This window comes from Aegilops tauschii, chromosome 5 (genome assembly GCF_002575655.3).
Source record: "Aegilops tauschii subsp. strangulata cultivar AL8/78 chromosome 5, Aet v6.0, whole genome shotgun sequence".
NCBI classification, from domain to species: Eukaryota; Viridiplantae; Streptophyta; class Magnoliopsida; order Poales; family Poaceae; genus Aegilops; species Aegilops tauschii.
Window position 1 is genome coordinate 46,018,440 of NC_053039.3, and position 13,073 is coordinate 46,031,512.

Here is a 13,073-nt window from a genome sequence, read left to right on the forward strand (position 1 = left end):
GGGCGAGCGCCACCTCCCCATGGCGTGCCTCCTCTTTTCCCGTATGGCCCAATAAGGTCCATTACTTCTCCCGGTGAATTCCCGTAACTCCCCGGTACTTCGAAAAACACCGGAATCACTCGAAACCTTTCCGATGTCCGAATATAGCCTTCCAATATATGAATCTTTACCTCTCAACCATTTCGAGACTCCTCGTCATGTCCGTGATCTCATCCGTGACTCCGAACAAAATTCGGTCATCAAATCACATAACTCATAATACAAATCGTCATCGAATGTTAAGCGTGCGGACCCTACGGGTTCGAGAACTATGTAGACATGACCGAGACACATATCAGGTCAATAACCAATAGCTGAACCTGAATGCTCATATTGGCTCCTACATATTCAACAAAGATCTTCATCGGTCAAACCGCATAACAACATATGTTATTCCCTTTGTCATCGGTATGTTACTTGCCCGAGATTCGATCGTCGGTATCATCATACCTAGTTCAATCTCATTACCGGCAAGTTTCTTTACTCGTTCCGTAATGCATCATCCCGCAACTAACTCATTAGTCACATTGCTTGCAAGCCTTCATATGATGTGCATTACCGAGAGGGCCCAGAGATACCTCTCCGATACTTGGAGTGACAAATCCTAATCTCGATCTATGCCAACCCAACAAACACCTTCGGAGACACCTGTAGAGCATATTTATAATCACCCAGTTACGTTGTGACGTTTGATAGCACACAAGGTGTTCCTCTGGTATTCGGGAGTTGCATAATCTCATAGTCAGAGGAATATGTATAAGTCATGAAGAAAGCTTTAGCAATAAAACTTAACGATCATTATGCTAAGGTAACGGATGGGTCTTGTCCATTACATCATTCTCCTAATGATGTGATCCCGTTCATCAAATGACAACACATGTCTATGGTCAGGAAACTTAACCATCTTTGATTAACGAGCTTGTCAAGTAGAGGCATACTAGGGACATTTTGTTTTGTCTATGTATTCACACATGTATCAAGTTTCCGGTTAATAACAATTCTAGCATGAATAATAAACATTTATCATGATATAAGGAAATATAAAATAACAACTTTATTATTGCCTCTAGGGCATATTTCCTTCACTCCTACTCATGTATAGTTGAAGTTGAGGCCCTGCCTGGACTTATATATACGTGCACCGCACCCCATCAATACAACGAATATTGTATTACCAAACCGTCTCTCTACAAGTACAAGTCAGTAGCCTTCGTTACACCCCCATATTGGGTGCCCTCACGGAGGTTCACATCTCCTCTCGCTCCCGTGCGGCTCCACGGGCCGCATCGGGGAGCCCAAACTCCGGCCGCCTAGGAGGCCCCCTCCTCCTCCTTTCCCCTCACCACCGCCAAAGGGCTCCGCTGGGCAAAGCCCGAGCGGCGGCGGCGGTAGTGGGGCCGTTTGTCGGCGTGGTTCGAGTGGATCTCGAGGTCCTGGGTGCCTCCAATGGCTGTGAGCGGGGGTCAGCGGCGAAGTGGAGTGGCGGCCGTGGCTCGCAGAGGTGCAGGGGTCGCGTGGCCACGGTGACAAGGTGTGGCTGGGTGTGCTGGTGCGCGCAGGCGTGGATCTGGCCAGGGTGCGGGCGGCGGCCTTCTGCTACGTGGATCTCGCGCCATGGCTTGTGCGCCGGCGCAGTGGGGCTGCTGCCGGGCGGATCCAGGGGCTGCCAGGCGCGCTGGTGCGCCAGGGACGTGCGAGGGTGGTTCCTTGGCAAATGAGGTGCGTGGCTGTGTGGATGGCGGGGCAGCGGCCCCAGATGGTGACTGCAATGGTGGTAGCTGTTGTTGTGGCGTGGAGTTCGTCGCCGCATGAGGTTCGGTGATGGGGTTTGCGTCGTGGTGCTTGGCGGCAGGTGGTTCAGTTGAGCTCTCCAGCATTTGGAGCGCCCATGGTGCTCTGAATCCGCAAATCTGGTTGTTTGACGACGAGCTCCGGCGAAAGCATTGCCCTGACCATGGTCAGGACAGGTGACGATGGCACCTACGGGTGTTGGCTACCTTCTTGGAGGCGTCGTTGTGGAGTTCCATCGGCATAGCGAAGGATTTGGCTCTCCGGATGAAAATCCTAGCTTCGGTATTCTGAAGCGGGCGACGGCAACGTCTACGTCGCATCCTCCTTGGAGGCGTCGTTTGGGAGAGGTGGTTGAGGCTATTGCGAGGGATCTCTTTGCCATCAAGGTCAGCAGATGTTGCGGCAGCGGCCTCGGACTTGTGCGCCGAGACGGCGGTCTCAGAAAGCGATGCGGCGACGGCTCCATGAGGTAGGGCTGAAGCTCTGCATGGCTTGGGTGGTGATCTTGAGCTGCTAGTGCAGCAAGGTTGTCGGCTCGGTCGACGTGTTCCGGTGGGGACGGTTGGACTTTATGTCGGGGCGGCGGCCTCAGAAGTGGTGCGACGGCCGTGGTCTGCGAGCGGTTTTCCTGCGCAACGTGGGTTGCGGGTGGCTGGGTCGTGCGGCATCGTGGCTCGAGGGAGAGCGGTGATATGTCAGGGCGGCGGCCCCGGAAGGCGGTGCCGGTTGATCGCGCAGGGCGCAGTGGAGTGGTGGATGTCGGGGCGGCGGCTCCGAATTATTGCAACTTCGAGGTATCCGACTTCGTGTCGTGTGGGCGATGAGGTTGCCTTCGATGTTGGCCGTTGGCATGCTAGGTGATACAATTGGCGCAGGCCATGTGGAGTGCATGTCCATCATTTCTGTCGGAGAGTCCCGTGGCTGCTCCTCCCATAGTAGCCATGGATTCTTCTTTCCTGCAGCGATGGATGGCCGGCTTGTTCAGCGGAGCGGGCTTCCCGTCGGTCTGTGTATGTGTGGTGGGCGCTTGTTGTGCTATTGGGCATGTTGTCGGCGAGTGTGGGCTTGACCGTGTGTGGGAGTGGGCTTGGCCCTTGATGTATTGGTTTTCGTCCGGTTTTCCACTAATTAACTGGGCAACTCTCTTCTGCTTAATTAATGGATGAGGCAAAGCTTTTTCCTTCGTTTTGAAAAAACATTGGGTGCCCTCGTCATAGTCATGTTAGGGCTGGCATCTCCAACGGCAACCCGCATAATTTCTCCCACATCCGTCCGTGGACACTGGGCATCAGTCCGCGGACACGGATGCAGGAGGCAGTCATTCAACCCTAGCCGCATACATTTTGACAATAACTCGGAACAAACAGATGAAATTTGATTAAACATGGACGAATTTCATGTAAACTTGACGGATTTCATATAAACACAGTCGGATTTCATATAAACACAGTCGGATTTCATATAAACACGGCGGATTACATATAAACTTGACGTATTTAATCTATACATGATGAATCTCTAAGCGGAGCTCATCCGGTTAGGTCTAAATGGTTGCCGACGCAGTGTTCGACCGTGAGCCCCGGAAATTAAAGCTTCGCCTTTTCCAGCTCTGCATCAACGCCCTCGTGCTCTGCCTCCGTAACCTCCTCCTCCAGCCGCCCCCGCGTCGCCGCCAAGCGAATAATCTGCCGTCAATGGTCAAGCCACCAAACTTGGCGGCGACGGGAGGGGAGGAGCGGTGGCTCTCATGGGACACGAGCACTGGCGACCTACTATGCACTACTCTTACTCACTTCTGACGTCGCCCGCGGACGCGCTGGCTTCGTTGTCGCCCTCCTCCTCGTCAGTGTCGTCGAACAGCGGCTTGCCCTCGTCGTCGCCCTCCTTGGCGGCAGCGGCCGTCACCACAGCCATCTGTAGGTGGTAATGCCATCAATCGCGACGGATCTGCTAGGCGGAATGGTAGAACTCGAAATGAATACCAAAAAAGAAACAAAAAACCAAAAAATGAATACTGAAAAGAAACAAACAAAAAAAGAATAAGAAAAAAAATTGAAAACCGAAGAATGAATGAAAAAGAATGAAAAAATGGATAAAAACGAATTGTAATGAGAAAAATAAGAAAACCGAACAAAGAACCAAAGAAAAAAAACAAAAAAAGGAAAAAAAAGAAAAAAAACATCGGTGTTTCTCTCGTCTCTCTCTCTCTTGCTCTATCCATGGGATTTGGTCCGCCATGGATGTCCCCTATGAGCTCTCTCAAATGAAATCTCAGGAGACAAAAGGGTGCTGCTACCGGCTGGGGGACGGCGGACCAGATGCTCGAGTTTAGATTAGGGTTGCGTGAGGCACAGCCTCCGCATATCTCGTATATATATAGGACCAACAATACAGAGTTATGATACAATACGACAGGTACAGGTGACCATTTCCAGCACACCCCCTCAATCTGAACTACTACTACATACAAGGTTCATATTGGACCGGAAACACTCTAACATATGTCGTGTGGCTAGTTTAGTAAATACATCAGCTAGTTGGTCATTAGTCAAGATAAACCTGACATCTAAAGCTCCGGAAGGAACGCGCTCACGCACAAAGTGAAAGTCTATCTCTATTTGCTTGGTTCTTGCGTGAAAGACCGGGTTCGCCGTCAGGTATGTAGCCCCAAGAGTATCACACCATAGAATGGCGGTACGCTGCTGTAATACTCCCAGCTCCTTGAGTAGGGACTCTACCCAGATTGCTTCAGCAGCTCCATTAGCTAAAGCTTTATACTCTGCCTCCGTACTCGATCTAGAGACAGTCGGCTGTTTCTTGGCACTCCTTGAGATGAGATTTGAGCCAACGAACACAGCAAAACCACTAGTGGAACGGCGGTCATCAATGCATCCTGCCCAATCAGCATCCGTGAAAATACTAACACCAGTGGAAGGGGATTTACGAATCGTCAATCCCGTACTCAAAGTCCCTTTGACATAACGCAATATACGCTTAACAGCTTCCCAATGCTCATCAGTCGGCTGTGATAGATACTGGCAAACCTTGTTGACGGCAAAGGACAGTCGGGACGAGTGAGCGTTAAGTACTGAAGTCCTCCAACAATACTGCGATATCGGGTGGAATCCTCAACACCCAAAGGGGTGCCGGCCTCACGAGTGAGATGCTCGGTGGCAGATAATGGTGTAGAAGTAGGCCTACAATTCTCCATACTCACACGATGAAGAAGATCCAGCGCATACTTTCTTTGAGTCAGTGTCATGCCCCCTGAATTGTAGGACGCTTCAAGCCCCAAGAAATACTGAAGAGGACCAAGATCCTTGATAGGAAAACTGTCGGAGAGGGACCGCACCAGACGATCAACTGCAGCAGGAGTGGAGCCAGCAATCACAATATCATCAACATACACAAGCATGTATATCTGAACACCATGCGCAGCAAAGATGAATAGGAATGTATCCGCCTTGGAAGAAACAAAACCAAGGTGAAGAAGTCGAGCACTTAGCCGAGCATACCAAGCACGTGGCGACTGTTTGAGACCATAGAGAGCTCGTTGAAACTTGCACACATGCGAAGGAAACCGAGCATCTTCAAAACCAGGCAGTTGCTGCATATAAGCGTTCTCGGAAAGAAAGCCATGAAGGAATGCATTGCTGACATCAATTTGCCGCAAACTCCATCCTCGCGAAACAGCAAGCGAGAGAACCAAACAAATAGTAGCCGGCTTCACCACGGGACTGAACGTATCGCCATAGTCAAGACCTTGCTGTTGAGTAAAACCTCAAGCAACGAGGCGAGCCTTGTGCTTGTCAACAGACCCATCAGCGTGTTGCTTCGTCTTGAAGACCCATTTACTGCCAACAATGTTAACTCCAGGAGGCCGGGGAACCAATACCCATGTGCCGTTTTGACGAAGCGCTGCAAACTCAGCAGCCATAGCATCACGCCACGCCGGCTCACGAAGAGCATCACAATGTGACACCGGCGTCGCAAAGAAGGCACGACGAAGGGGATTATACCGCACCGTCCCATCAGTATACTCCTTGTCGCGACGAGTAGCATCCCGTGTATGAGTCACCATAGGATGAGGATACTCGGCGGTCGGAGCAGCAGGAGGCGCAGGCGAGGGCGACGACGGCGCGGGACTGGGCGAAGGCAGCGACAAAGCTGGACTTGGCGATGGTGTCACAGGAGCCGGCGAGGCCGGTTCATGGGCTAGAGAAGCGACCCATGGGCTGGCGAGGCGAAGGCGTCGGGCGAGCCAGCCGCAGCACCAGGCGACGCAGGCCCAACATGCACACGCGGGGCACCTGCCTGGGGGGCCGTGTCGCCATGCATGTCGATCATCACCGTGCGCACGTCGAGCGTGTCCTGACGCGGAGCGGTACTGGATGGCGAGGAGTCCTGCACAGGAGAAGCACTGGCTTGGCCAGAGTGGTTAGTAGCCAAGTAGGTTAGGTCATAGTTACGCACAGGAACACTCGTAGCCGGTTCGGTTGATGGAAAAGAAATAGCCTCTTTAAGTGTAGACACATCGACCATGACACCGGGAGTAGCGAACGGAAAGACCGACTCATCAAAGATAACGTCACGCGAGATGTATATGCGACCCGTAGATCGATCAAGACACTTGTACCCCTTATGCATAGGACTATATCCAAGAAAACGCACATCTTGGACCGAAATTCTAGTTTGTGTGAGTTATACTTCCGCAAACTAGGCCAACAAGCACACCCGAAAGTACGGAGAATGGAATAATTGGGTGGAATTTTCAAGAGACGATGAACACTACAAGAAACCTGTTAATCCATGACGGATTTCTGGTGACGTTTTCAAAATCCCTCACAGTGGATGACGGTTTTATCTGATCCATCACGTGGCTAGTAGCGCACATAATTGGGCCGGCCCAGTAGCGTACATCTTTTTTTAATCTTCTAGTGATTTTCCTGGTGCGTTTTCTACCAGTTTTCTTTTTCTTTTTTTCAACTTTGTGTTTATTTTAGCTTTTATTTTAAATTGTTTTCCTCATATAAAAAAATCCAATTATTGTGTACTTTAAATCTTTATTTTACTTTCATTATTATGTACCTTGAAGAGCTAAACATGAACTTTTTCTAAAATTTACATGGATTTAAATAGTTCAATGTGTATCAAATAATTATTGTGTAAATTAATGTATCTTCATTCAGGACCACAAGCATGAACAATGTAACACCCCCTTGTAATAAGCTCTGTGACACTCTGTTAATATTGCCAAGTCATGACCATTTGCAGTGCCAAGTTACATGGGTTAAGGATCCAATTCAAATTCAAATCTGAAAATCAACTCAAATTCAAAAGTGAAATATAAAGTTGATCAAACCCTATTGCAAAAATGTTCAATAAATAGAAAATAATCCAGAAGCACTTATAAAAATAAAGACACTGGTACTTGGAATATTTAAATGACTCAAACAACTTGAAACAGACCCAGAACAGCACCATTTAATTCATTTATATTTAATTCAAATTCAAACAAAGTCCCACCTTGCCCAAACCAATTTTTGGTGAATGGGAATACTGCACTGCAATATTTGGGCCAAGTCCCATATTTTACAAAATAGCAAAAGTGGCCTAACTATTATAAAACACAATGAAATAAAGAAAAAGAAAACAGAAAAGGAAAAGAATAAGTAAACGCCACTGTGCACTACCCTAAGTGCACAGTGCCTGGAAGCCCAGCCCACCTGGCCCATTCCACTCTCTCTCCCTCGCGCTGTCACCCTCTCGCTGGCCGCGCCGGCGCACGCCGACGAGCGGCCGACACCGCGGCGTCCCACCGACGCGCGAGGAGATAAGGACGGGGCCATCCATCCCCTGCCTCCTTCGTCATTCTCCCCCTGTCTACCTCGCTCGCTCCGCTGCTCTTTCCCCCTCAGATCCACCGAAGCCCGACGCGGTCGCCGCAGTGCGTCGCCCGTCCTCGTGGCCACCGGCGCCTGTTCCTTCCTCCTTGGTGTCCAGACGGTCCGCCGGCGTCCACCCCGTCGATCGATGCACCCAGCAGGAGCGGGGAGGCCCTGCAGCTGCCGTTCGACGCCGTCCCCCTCTGCTTCGGCCGCCGTTGATCTCCGTCGTCTCCGGCGAGCTCCTGTAGCTACTAAACCTAACGAGGGCTTTTCTTAGCCGCAAGGTGAGCCACGGATCCTCCCCACGCTCTTCTTCCAGCTCCAGCGCGCCTGTAGCTGCTAGTCCACGTGAGCCCGAGCCCATCGCCGCGGACCTCGTCGCCGGCAAGGTTCCGGTGACCTTTTGGTCACGCGCCTGCGTCCATCAGCTTCGCATGAACGCGTAGGGCACGGCGAACCCACTAGCTCGAACTACTGCACGCTGCTTCGCCGTTTCCATCCTTGCCCGAACTCCGGCGCCCGCTCGTGAGCTCACCGCCGACGTTTCCGGCCACCGCAGCCCTCGCCACCACCACAGTTCGACTCCTCGTCGTCTGCTCGTTCGAACGGGCCCAGCCGCGCTCGAAACGGCCGTCTGTATGCGTTTTCCGACCACCTCCCGAGTGCCTCCGCCGCATTCTGGCGTCACCGCCGGCGAGACGCCGGCCACGCCACGCTGGCAGGCCTGGGGCCACCCCCAGTGACACTGCCAGTGGGCCCCTGGCCCGGTTTGACCGCGTTGACTACGGTCAACGTGTGGCACTGTTCACCCTAGCGGCTGACATGTGGGCCCCGTTGATATTTGTTTAATTAAAACACTTTAAATAAATTAAAATAATTGGTTAGTCTAATGTCTCCCTGAGAGATGGGGTCCACCCCCTAATTAACCCAGTTAATTAAATTAATTCACTCTTAGTTTAAACAGAGACTGACATGTGGGTCCCACTGGACCCACATGTCAGATTTGACTCTGGACAGCCGTTGTTGACTTGCTGATGTCAGCATGGCATCATGCTGACATCATAAATCATTTCTGCTAATAAAATTAATTCTAGAAAATCAAATAAACTTTGAAAATTAATAACTTTTAAACCGTAGCTCAGATCGAAGAAGTTAAAACATGAAAGTTGCTCAGAACGACGAGACGAGTCTAATTGTGTCGTCTGTTTCTATGCCGGAACCTCCTACGTAGAAGAAATCGTAACTCCGAGCCCGATTCCGGTATATGAATAGTGCACACACTCCGATTAGTAAATCCCGCACTAACCCCTAAAATAACTAAAATGCCCTAGATGTATCTTTAGACAACCCTGCACTGCATCGTAGTCCTAGCATGCCCAGAATTGCATCGTTGCTGTGTATTTACTTGTTTCCTCCCCCTCTTCTCTCTCGGTAGACACCGACGTCGACGTAGTTCCCGAGGTCGACGCTGCTCAGGAGCCAGACGACGCAGCTGACGACCTTGCCCTTGCCGTCGAGCAGACAGGCAAGCACCCCCATTTTGAGCATTCCGATATCGCCCACTCTTTTCTCTCTTATGCTTGCATTAGATGTTACTGCTGCTGTTACTATCCTATATCTGTTGCATAGCCTGTTTAATTGTAGCCTACTGTTGATACCTGCCTGTTATCCTAAACTGTTTAGATAGGATGGGTAGAGCCTTATGAGAGACCCACTTGTCCCGACTGCCCCGCTGGATTCTCAGAAGACCCGTTCAACGGGATCGAAGATCAGACCCGGGCACCGCACGTCACTTCCCCCTAAAGTTGCTCGACACTACTGGGTTACTATCACATGCCGAGGGTGACACCTCATTAGCACGTTTGATGTTAACCTTGTAGGTTAGTTACTCGGTCGTGGTAAGCGAGGGTGATTTCCTCCTACACCACCCCCGATACCGACGTTGTCGTGCAACACTTCAAGTGTGGCCTCGAGGGTGGTTCCTCCTTCGTTCACCTTGACGACAACATCAGGTGGAATTCCGGCGAGGGTGATACCTCAGGGTTCCCCCTTGGTGTTAGACACACGATAACCTTGAATACTATGACCTGACATTGATACATGATACTAAAGACTGGTCGGCCCTGAGGGGTACCCGCGCGAGCATGAATGCGAAGTGATGTGGAGACGGGTTGACCTGAGAGGTGCCCGCGAGATAATTACGAGGCATTGCCGGGCATTCTTAGCCCTTGCCGCTGTTGGGGATCGTAGCAGAAATTTAAAATTTTCTACGCATCACCAAGATCAATCTATGGAGTCATCTAGCAACGAGAGAGAGGAGTGCATCTACATACCCTTGTAGATCGCGAGTGGAAGCGTTCAAGTGAACGGGGTTGATGGAGTCGTACTCGTCGTGATCCAAATCACCGATGATCGAGCGCCGAACGGACGACACCTCCGCGTTCAACACACGTACGGTTGGGAAGACGTCTCCTCCTTCTTGATCCAACAAGGGGGAAGGAGAGGTTGATGGAGATCCAGCGGCACGACGGCGTGGTGGTGGAAGTAGCGGGGATCTCGGCAGGGCTTCGCCAAGCTCAGCGAGAGGGAGAGGTGTCACGGGAGGGAGAGGGAGGCGCCAGGGGATGTGTTGTGGCTGCCCTCCCTCCCCCCTCCTATATATAGGCCTCCTGGGGGGCGCCGGCCCTAGGAGATCTGATCTCCAAGGGGGGGGCGGCGGCCAAGGGGTGGCTTCCCCCCAAGCTAAGTGGGGGGCGCCCCCACCCCTAGGGTTTCCAACCCTAGGCGCAGGGAAGGCCCATGGGGGGTGCACCAGCCCACCAGGGGCTGGTTCCCTTCCCACTTCAGCCCATGGGGCCCTCCGGGATAGGTGGCCCCACCCGGTGGACCCCCGGGACCCTTCCGGTGGTCCCGGTACAATACCGATGGCCCCCGAAACTTTTCCGGTGGCCGACACTGGACTTCCTATATATAATTCTTCAGCTCCGGACCATTCCAGAACTCCTCGTGACGTCCGGGATCTCATCCGGGACTCCGAACAACTTTCGGGTTACCGCATACTAGTATCTCTACAACCCTAGCGTCACCGAACCTTAAGTGTGTAGACCCTACGGGTTCGGGAGACATGCAGACATGACCGAGACGACTCTCCGGTCAATAACCAACAGCGGGATCCGGATACCCATGTTGGCTCCCACATGTTCCACGATGATCTCATCGGATGAACCACGATGTCGAGGATTCAATCAATCCCGTATATAATTCCCTTTGTCAATCGGTACGTTACTTGCCCGAGATTCGATCGTCGGTATCCCAATACCTTGTTCAATCTCGTTACCGGCAAGTCACTTTACTCTTACCGTAATGCATGATCCCGTGACCAGACACTTGGTCACATTGAGCTCATTATGATGATGCAATACCGAGTGGGCCCAGAGATACCTCTCCGTCACACGGAGTGACAAATCCCAGTCTCGATTCGTGCCAACCCAACAGACACTTTCGGAGATACCCGTAGTGTACCTTTATAGCCACCCAGTTACGTTGTGACGTTTGGCACACCCAAAGCACTCCTACGGTATCCGGGAGTTGCACAATCTCATGGTCTAAGGAAATGATACTTGACATTTGGAAAAGCTCTAGCAAACGAACTAAAACGATCTTTGTGCTATGCTTAGGATTGGGTCTTGTCCATCACATCATTCTCCTAATGATGTGATCCCGTTATCAATGACATCCAATGTCCATAGTGAGGAAACCATGACTATCTGTTGATCAACGAGCTAGTCAACTAGAGGCTCACTAGGGACATGTTGTGGTCTATGTATTCACACATGTATTACGATTTCCGGATAACACAATTATAGCATGAACAATAGGCAATTATCATGAACAAGGAAATATAATAATAACCATTTTATTATTGCCTCTAGGGCATATTTCCAACAGTCTCCCACTTGCACTAGAGTCAATAATCCAGTTACATTGTGATGAATCGAACACCCATAGAGTTCTGGTGTTGATCATGTTTTGCTCTAGGGAGAGGTTTAGTCAACGGATCTGCTACATTCAGGTCCGTATGTACTTTACAAATATCTATGTCTCCATTTTGACCACTTTCACGAATGGAGTTGAAGCGACGCTTGATATGCCTGGTCTTCCTGTGAAACCTGGGCTCCTTGGCAAGGGCAATAGCTCCAGTGTTGTCACAGAAGAGAGTCATCGGGCCCGACGCATTGGGAATAACTCCTAGGTCGGTAATGAAGTCCTTCACCCAGATTGCTTCTTGTGCTGCCTCTGAGGCCGCCATGTATTCCGCTTCACATGTAGATCCCGCCACAACGCTTTGCTTGCAACTGCACCAGCTTACTACCCCACCATTCAAAATATACACGTATCCGGTTTGTGACTTAGAGTCATCCAGATCTGTGTCGAAGCTAGCATCGACGTAACCCTTTACGACGAGCTCTTCGTCACCTCCATAAACGAGAAACATATCCTTAGTCCTCTTCAGGTACTTCAGGATATTCTTGACCGCTGTCCAGTGTTCCATGCCGGGATTACTTTGGTACCTTCCTACCAAACTTACGGCAAGGTTTACATCAGGTCTGGTACACAGCATGGCATACATAATAGACCTTATGGCCAAGGCATAGGGGATGACACTCATCTTTTCTGTATCTTCTGCCGTGGTCGGGCATTGAGCCGTGCTCAATTGCACACCTTGCAATACAGGCAAGAACCCCTTCTTGGACTGATCCATATTGAACTTCTTCAATATCTTGTCAAGGTACGTACTTTGTGAAAGACCAATGAGGCGTCTTGATCTATCTCTATAGATCTTGATGCCTAATCTATAAGCAGCTTCTCCAAGGTCCTTCATTGAAAAACACTCATTCAAATAGGCCTTTATACTTTTCAAGAATTCTATATCATTTCCCATCAATAGTATTCATCCACATATAATATGAGAAATGCTACAGAGCTCCCACTCACTTTCTTGTAAACACAGGCTTCTCCATAAGTCTATGTAAACCCAAACGCTTTGACCATCTCATCAACTCGAATGTTCCAACTCCGAGATGCTTGCACCAGCCCATAGATGGAGCGCTGGAGCTTGCATACCTTGTTAGCATTCTTAGGATCGACAAAACCTTCCGGCTGCATCATATACAATTCTTCCTCAAGAAAGCCGTTAAGGAATGCCATTTTGACGTCCATTTGCCATATCTCATAATCATAGTATGTGGCAATTGCTAACATGATTCGGACGGACTTCAGCTTCGGTACGGGTGAGAAAGTCTCATCGTAGTCAACCCCTTGAACTTGTCGATAACCCTTAGCGACATGTCGAGC